Consider the following 9,085-nt stretch of genomic DNA (forward strand, 5'->3'; position numbering starts at 1 on the left):
CTATAAAAAAGCCCTCCGTAAAGCTAGGACATCTTTCTACTCATCACTAATTGAAGAAAATAAGAACAACCCCAGGTTTCTTTTCAGCACTGTAGCCAGGCTGACAAAGAGTCAGAGCTCTATTGAGCTGAGTATTCCATTAACTTTAACTAGTAATGACTTCATGACTTTCTTTGCTAACAAAATTTTAACTATTAGAGAAAAAATTACTCATAACCATCCCAAAGACGTATCGTTATCTTTGGCTGCTTTCAGTGATGCCGGTATTTGGTTAGACTCTTTCTCTCCGATTGTTCTGTCTGAGTTATTTTCATTAGTTACTTCATCCAAACCATCAACATGTTTATTAGACCCCATTCCTACCAGGCTGCTCAAGGAAGCCCTACCATTATTTAATGCTTCGATCTTAAATATGATCAATCTATCTTTGTTAGTTGGCTATGTACCACAGGCTTTTAAGGTGGCAGTAATTAAACCATTACTTAAAAAGCCATCACTTGACCCAGCTATCTTAGCTAATTATAGGCCAATCTCCAACCTTCCTTTTCTCTCAAAAATTCTTGAAAGGGTAGTTGTAAAACAGCTAACTGATCATCTGCAGAGGAATGTAATTATTGTATCTATTTGAAGAGTTTCAGTCAGGTTTTAGAATTCATCATAGTACAGAAACAGCATTAGTGAAGGTTACAAATGATCTTCTTATGGCCTCGGACAGTGGACTCATCTCTGTGCTTGTTCTGTTAGACCTCAGTGCTGCTTTTGATACTGTTGACCATAAAATTTTATTACAGAGATTAGAGCATGTCATAGGTATTAAAGGCACTGCGCTGCGGTGGTTTGAATCATATTTGTCTAATAGATTACAATTTGTTCATGTAAATGGGGAATCTTCTTCACAGACTAAAGTTAATTATGGAGTTCCACAAGGTTCTGTGCTAGGACCAATTTTATTCACTTTATACATGCTTCCCTTAGGCAGTATTATTAGACGGTATTGCTTAAATTTTCATTGTTACGCAGATGATACCCAGCTTTATCTATCCATGAAGCCAGAGGACACACACCAATTAGCTAAACTGCAGGATTGTTTTACAGACATAAAGACATGGATGACCTCTAATTTCCTGCTTTTAAACTCAGATAAAACTGAAGTTATTGTACTTGGCCCCACAAATCTTAGAAACATGGTGTCTAACCAGATCCTTACTCTGGATGGCATTACCCTGACCTCTAGTAATACTGTGAGAAATCTTGGAGTCATTTTTGATCAGGATATGTCATTCAAAGCGCATATTAAACAAATATGTAGGACTGCTTTTTTGCATTTACGTAATATCTCTAAAATCAGAAAGGTCTTGTCTTAGAGTGATGCTGAAAAACTAATTCATGCATTTATTTCCTCTAGGCTGGACTATTGTAATTCATTATTATCAGGTTGTCCTAAAAGTTCCCTAAAAAGCCTTCAGTTAATTCAAAATGCTGCAGCTAGAGTACTGACGGGGACTAGAAGGAGAGAGCATATCTCACCCATATTGGCCTCTCTTCATTGGCTTCCTGTTAATTCTAGAATAGAATTTAAAATTCTTCTTCTTACTTATAAGGTTTTGAATAATCAGGTCCCATCTTATCTTAGGGACCTCGTAGTACCATATCACCCCAATAGAGCGCTTCGCTCTCAGACTGCAGGCTTACTTGTAGTTCCTAGGGTTTGTAAGAGTAGAATGGGAGGCAGAGCCTTCAGCTTTCAGGCTCCTCTCCTGTGGAACCAGCTCCCAATTCAGATCAGGGAGACAGACACCCTCTCTACTTTTAAGATTAGGCTTAAAACTTTCCTTTTTGCTAAAGCTTATAGTTAGGGCTGGATCAGGTGACCCTGAACCATCCCTTAGTTATGCTGCTATAGACTTAGACTGCTGGGGGGTTCCCATGATGCACTGTTTCTTTCTCTTTTTGCTCTGTATGCACCACTCTGCATTTAATCATTAGTGATTGATCTCTGCTCCCCTCCACAGCATGTCTTTTTCCTGGTTCTCTCCCTCAGCCCCAACCAGTCCCAGCAGAAGACTGCCCCTCCCTGAGCCTGGTTCTGCTGGAGGTTTCTTCCTGTTAAAAGGGAGTTTTTCCTTCCCACTGTAGCCAAGTGCTTGCTCACAGGGGGTCGTTTTGACCATTGGGGTTTTACATAATTATTGTATGGCCTTGCCTTACAATATAAAGCGCCTTGGGGCAACTGTTTGTTGTGATTTGGCGCTATATAAAAAAATTGATTGATTGATTGACTGTCTACAAACAAAAGCCATTCATAGCTCATGACATCCAGAACTTAAAGAGGAAATAACAACTGATAATAATAATATATTTAGATATTATACTCCTCACGTCATTCAATTTTAAGTGCTACAAATTATTTGGTTTCACAGTTTTTGGCAGAATAAAAACCTGCCATTTTAAGATACTATTGTTGGCTTTGGGACACACACAAAAAATGTCATTGTACTGTTTTTAGACAATATTCCATTCGTTTCATGTATCTTGGCAGTAATATTCATGTCTCTGGGTCATCGGCCTTTGGGTTTGAGGGGACGCCTTTGAAGAGCCATTTTACTGGACAGAAGTCTTGGGTGATGTCAATATCTCTGTGGGAGAGTGAAGGTCCAAGTCTTTAGGGTCCTTTGTGTTTCCTCTCTTACTGTATGGTTGCGACACTTGAAGCACGTTTCAACCACAGGAACTCATGGGGCATTTCAGGGGGTCCGACACCTTTACATGTGTCTGCACCAACAAGAACCAGCCCTGAAAGGTCATTTATTTGGGGAGGATTGAGATAAGTCCCTACTCTGGGTTAGGTCCTTCTGAGCAGCCCTGAAAGACCGGGGGATAACTATTGTTGTGTTCTGACCCGCGTGGAATGTACACTGCAGCTGAAACTCGCTGCATATGTATCTCCATGAGCCTGGTGGGTCTTCACCACAACGAGGACGCAGCAGCTGAGGCTAATTATGGTGCTGCTCCTGTTTGTTTCAGAAACGCTCCATGTTACCATGTTACCCATGTGTGATCCAGCATCCAGGTGCCTTGGCGTTGAGGACCCCAGCGGCTGGAGAAGACCCAGAGTTTGCCCATGTTTCACCAGGCTGCAGCAGACAGATGGTTATTTTTAAGAGGTGGGGCTGGACCTGTTATCTGTCTGGGTGTTTACCATCCAGGATCCAAGACAGTTCCACTGTGTGGTGGATGCGGCGACACACGCTCGCTCCCTGACTTGACTTGACTTGTTTTCAAACACCTTACAGGCTAAGCAATTCATTGATTAATCATAGAAAGATTATTAAATAATAATAAAATAATCATTAGTTGTAGCTCCGCATTTACTAACAGCTCAGTTTGTTTTTTACTTTAAGCCACAGATCAGAAAATGTACCGTTAAGGATGAACTAATCGCCCTGACTGACTGCAGTGTTGATCAACGGTGCCTGAAAAGCTCACTGAGGTTTCTCAGCTTTGTTGGTTTATATCTTGGACAGGAATGTGTTATCTTCTGCTCCCCTGGACTTAAAGAGGTTCTGATAAGGAGATTTCAAATGAAGGGCAAAAAAAAAAAAAAAAAAGCACACACTCGGCAAAGTATCAGAGCGTCCCTGTAAGTTTTGTTGTGCCAGTTTACATGAGGGCTGTAACTCACACTCATCATATGCAGTCAAATGAAAGAGTAGTTTTGACTCAACAACAACGATCCAGCAATGACAGCATCCGCCAACGGCCGCCGTCATCTGCTTCACGCTGTGCAGAGGAAAAACACGGTGAAAAGAACTTTTTATTATTATTACTGACATTTCACTTTGTCCTCTGATAGCTCCTGTGACAGATATATTCTGCATTGCTCAGATAAACTCCACTTCAATGGGGGCAATAACATAATAAACCTGTGGGGCTTAATGTAGGGAAGCCAGGGGCTAGTTGTTACCTGTTTTGCAGTATTTGAATTGTTCAACAACCCATCCATCCATCCATCCATCCATTTTCTTCCGCTTTATCCGGAGTCAGTTTCAACAATTGTTGAAATTTTTATGTGGCTAAATAAGACAAAAATAAATAAAAAACTGATGTCACTGTCTTTCTCTAATTAATCTCAATTTAATAAAAGTAAATCATGTGCTAAAACCAGATTGTGCACTTATGTTAACTTAATCATATAGTTAATATTTATATATATGTTAATGTTTTTTCAGTATTTTTTTCTCTCATTGTATAAAAGAAGAAATGAAAAACAAGAGCTAATGTAAGAGGGGAAATTCAAGTAATTACAACTGCCAAGGATGAGAATGTTTCACACTTTTCTTTTGGTTGGTCGATGCTGGCTGCTTGACTGGGATGAATCAGATGGCCTGGTTTGGTGGGTTTTACAGGGTTGGTTTGACTGATTTTGCAGGGTTGGTTGGGTGGTCAGACTGTGTTGGATGACCTGGTTTGGTTGGTTTGTCTAGTTCAGTGGTGTCCAAACTATTTTAGAAAGGGCCAAGAGGGTGCAGGTTTTCTTTGCAGCCACTGACTCCAGCAGGTGATTTCTCTGATGAACTCATCTCGCCTGCTCAAAGGGATGTTAATCAGTGAAATCACCTGCTGAAGTCAGTGGCTGCAAGGAAAACCTGCACTCTCTCGGCCCTTTCTGGAATAGTTTGGACACCACTGGTCTAGTTGGTTTGATTGGCTTTGTAAGGTTGGTTGGGTGGTTGGACTGGGTTGGATGGCCTGGTTTGGTTGGTTTGTCTAGTTGGTTTGATTAGCTTTGCAAGATTGGTTGGGTGGTTGGACAGGTTTGAATGGCCTGGTTGGTTGGTTTGTCTAGTTGGTTTGATTAGCTTTGCAGGATTGGTTGGGTGGTTGGACAGGTTTGAATGGCCTGGTTGGTTGGTTGGTTTGTCTAGTTGGTTTGATTAGCTTTGCAAGATCGGTTGGGTGGTTGGACAGGTTTGAATGGCCTGGTTGGTTGGTTTGTCTAGTTGGTTTGATTAGCTTTGCAGGATTGGTTGGGTGGTTGGACAGGTTTGAATGGCCTGGTTGGTTGGTTTGTGTAGTTGGTTTGATTAGCTTTACAGGATTGTTGGGTGGTTGGACTGGGTTGGATGGCCTGGTTTGGTTGGTTTAGCTGATTTTCCACGGTTGGTTTGGTGGTTGGACAGGGTTGGATGGCCTGGTTTGTTGGCTTTTGTGGGGTTGGTTGAGGTGGTTTTGCAGGATTGGTTGGATGGTTAAACTGGACTGAATGGCCTGGTTTGGTTGGTTAATCTAGTTGGTTTGATTGGTTTTGCAGGGTTGTTGGGTGGTTGGACAGGGTTAAATGGCCTGGTTTGGCTAGTTAAATTGATTTGGCAATGTTTACTAGGTGACTGGGTTGGATTGGTTGGCCTGGTTTGGTCAGTTTGGACAAATGTAATTATTACAAAGAACAAGATAGTGAACAATTTTGTAATTTTCATATTTTATGGAAGAAATATAGTAGAAATATAGTCAAAAATACCAACCGCTCTTTGAAATAATCCTTCAATATTTGGAATCAAGAACCATTTTCCAAGTACAGGAAACAAGGTTCAACCACATGCTATCGCACTGTTAAACATAAAAAAAATTACCATATCCAGCTCTCCTTTTACACTTTCATTATGAATAAAGGTTTAAAGCTACACCATCACTAGAAAAGTGAAAAACAAAAAGATATTAAAGGTGGAAAAAATACTTTTTCGTTTGTTTAATATATGTCGATTTAAAACAAAACAAAACAAAACAAAAAACAACCAAATAGTTTAACACTGAATCCAGGGCTGAAAACAACATCAATAATTTTGAAAACTACCATTAGGGAGAAAAATACAAGGCTGCAAGCTGTAGTACCTGACTCAACCACTGAAGCAGTACAATACTAGACCAGTACAAAGAAGTACAAAGAAGAACATACTCCACTAGAACAACATAACAACATAGCAAAATATTTTCACCAATTATAGTATTTTTTTCACAATTATATCTCATTAGAACTCAGGTCTGGTTACTTTATAAATTGCAGTAAAAAGTCCTTATAGAAATAAATAGTAATACACACAAACAATATCTTAATAACTACACTATGCAATTTTAAGGTTTGGAAAATGCTGTTTTAGTTCATTGAGAGCCCCCCGCAGGAGCCCTTTTATTGCCACACATTTCTTTCATAGCAGGTTTTTTCCTTAAATGGGATTACTCTCACAACTGTGAGATGTGAGTTTATCATGCAGAGGCTTAATTACCGTCAATATTTTAATATGTGACTCAGGTTACAAAAAAAAGTGAAGTGTTCCTTTAAACGAATCGATTTTGTGACAACCCACCCCGGTCTCCCCTACTGGTGATACCCTTTAATTGCAACATATTTTGAAAGTTTCAGTAAAGCACACCGAAGCTGACTGTCAAATTACTAAAATTGCATTTCCACCACAGAAGACTGAAATCACCAAACAAATTTCACGCAAGTTAACTGATCGTGAGAGGGTTATGACCGATTTAAAGAGGCGGACATTTGTGTACTAAAATGCAAATGAGTGAATGAACGTGTTATTAACACGCAACCGCCCGCAGAAATCACACTTCAAGCGTTCGCTCGTCCAAAGACAAAAAAAATACAAATAAAGAAATAAAATGTGACACTGACGAGACAGATGTCTGCTAAAAACACCCACAATGTGCTGCCGAGCTGCGTCCAAACTTCAAGCCCGTTTCTCGCTGACGATCGTTACCTTTCTGTCGACACTCCTTCACTGGATTCGTTGAGGTGCGAGCCGAAAACCGTCCAAAAAAAAAACAAACAAAAAAAAAGGTCCTACTTTCGGGCGCAAAGTGTCCGTTAAGTTTGAGCTTCAGGTCGGCGGAGTGTCAGCGGTGAAGCAGTGCAGCGCACAGACTGAACGCTGCTGCTGTCAAGCACCGCCTCTGCACAGCGCCGCTGCAAAGTTTCAATTATGCAACTGTAACTGTGCCATTAGCGGTATGCTTTCCCAGAGGAGAGAGAGAGAGAGAGAGAGAGAGAGAGAGAGAGAGAGAGAGAGAGAGAGAGAGAGAGAGAGAGATCAATGCAATTATCATTACAGGTTAGTCAGCATTCTCCAAGTGGAATCACAAAGTGCCGATCACCACAGGGTCCTGAGAATTCCCCTTAAAGGGGTCATGTTAGACACCATCCATCCATCCATCCATCCATCCATCCATTCATCCATTTTCTTCCGCTTTATCCGGAGTCGGGTCACGGGGGCAGCAGCTCAAGCAAAGCCCAGACCTCCCAATCCACACACACACCTCCCCCAGCTCCTCCGGGGGAACCCCAAGGCATTCCCAATCCCAGGCCAATCCCAAGCCAACCAAGAGATGTAGCCTCTCCAGCGTGCCCTGGGTCTTCCCCGACGTCTCCTCCCAATGGGACGTGCCCGGAACATCTCTCCAGCAAAGCGTCCAGGGGGCATCTGGAAAAGATGCCTGAGCCACCTCAGCTGGCTCCTTTCGACGTGGAGGAGCAGTGGCTCGACTCTGAGCTCCTCCAGAGTGACCGAGCCCAGCCACCCTGCGGAGGAAACTCATCTCGGCCGCTTGTACTCGCGATCTCGTTCTTTCAGTCATGAGCCAAATCTCATGACCATAGGTGAGGGTTGGAATCGATCGGTAAATCGAGAGCTTTGCCCCGCTGTTCAGCTCTATCTTCATCACGATGGTCCGATACAGCGACCGCATCACTGCAGATGCTGCACCGATCCGTCTGTCGATTTCACGCTCCATCCGTCCCTTGTTCGTGAACAAGACCCCGAGATACTTAAACTCCTCCACTTGAGGCAAGGACACTCCACCGACCTGAAGAGGGCAAAGTACCTTTTTTTAGTCGAGAACCATGGCCTCGGATTTGGAGGTGCTGATTTTCATCCCGGATGCTTCACACTCGGCTGCAAACCGCTCCAGTGCACGCTGAAGGTCCTGATTTGATGAAGCCAACAGAACCATATCGTCCGCAAATAGCAGAAACGAGATTCTGTGGTTCCCAAACCGAACCCCCTCTACACCCTGACTGCGCCTAGAAATTCTGTCCATAAAGATAATGAACAGAACCAGTGACAAAGGGCAGCCCTGTTGGAGGCCAACGTGCACTGGAAACAGGTTTGACTTACTACTGGCAATGCGAACCAAGCTCCTGCTGCGGTCGTACAGGGACCGGATAGCCCTTAGCACATTTGTTAGACACATTTTTCAAAACATAATGTTAAGTCAAGGAGTGTCAGAAGTTTATGCCAAATGCTCCAGATACCTATATTAGCCCTAATGATGTTTCAAATCCAGCAAATTCTCGCAAAATTTCAGCGGGTTTGCAAATCTGCTAGATGTCATTAACACTGAGAAATGCATTGAAACGGTCTGATAAGGCTGCAATTTAACCGCTGCACACTGACAACACATTAACATCGCAAGGTAAAATGCTTTGTATATTGTGCCCAAAACTCTCATCAGTTTTTAAATGAGGGTTTTTAGATGTTGTTATTGTGTTTGTTTTATGTAAACATGCAAGAAGCTTAGGTTGTTTCTCCGTTATTTTCAATGGGAATTGCTGTGAGCTGCGATCGCTTCCTCTTCGTGTCATTCTGGGGGAAAGTGAAGTTTGCACTTTAACGCCCTGCTTATTGTCCTTTACAACACTGTTTGTCCTGTTTGTTCCAGAATAATATATATAAGATGTCTGAAATTCGGTTTCTGTTGATGAAGTTCCACAGAGGTTAAACGTAGCAGACACAGGATATTTGGAATATTTGTTTTAGCAAGTTTTCAGGGTCTCATGCAGCAGTCTCTTATAAATGTTATGAAAGGCATAAAAATGTACATTTTGGTAGTATAATGTTCATTTGCAGTTGTCGTGATGTGGTTTCCCTATGTTGTTTGGACTGCAGCAGCTCTCTGGTGCGCAGAGGATTATGGGATATCTCAATAGGGAGAATGCAGTACAGACAATTAAAACTGTACAGCTGTTCAAAATTCACAAAACTGACACAATTTAGTTTTTACCGATATCCAAGCATTATAA

The 9,085-nt window shown here is 41.9% G+C and overlaps 1 protein-coding gene across 1 annotated transcript in view; it reads right to left on the reverse strand.

Annotated features, from left to right (window-relative positions):
- dgkaa (diacylglycerol kinase, alpha a) overlaps positions 1 to 7,010 on the reverse strand; it is a 79,033-nt gene extending 72,023 nt beyond the window's left edge. The window contains exon 1 of the mRNA XM_034173073.1: positions 6,768 to 7,010. The gene's annotated coding sequence lies outside the window, so the exon portion shown is untranslated. The remainder of the gene's footprint in view (positions 1 to 6,767) is intronic.
- Positions 7,011 to 9,085: the final 2,075 nt, after the last annotated feature.

Source organism: Thalassophryne amazonica, chromosome 6 (genome assembly GCF_902500255.1).
Source record: "Thalassophryne amazonica chromosome 6, fThaAma1.1, whole genome shotgun sequence".
NCBI classification, from domain to species: domain Eukaryota; kingdom Metazoa; phylum Chordata; class Actinopteri; order Batrachoidiformes; family Batrachoididae; genus Thalassophryne; species Thalassophryne amazonica.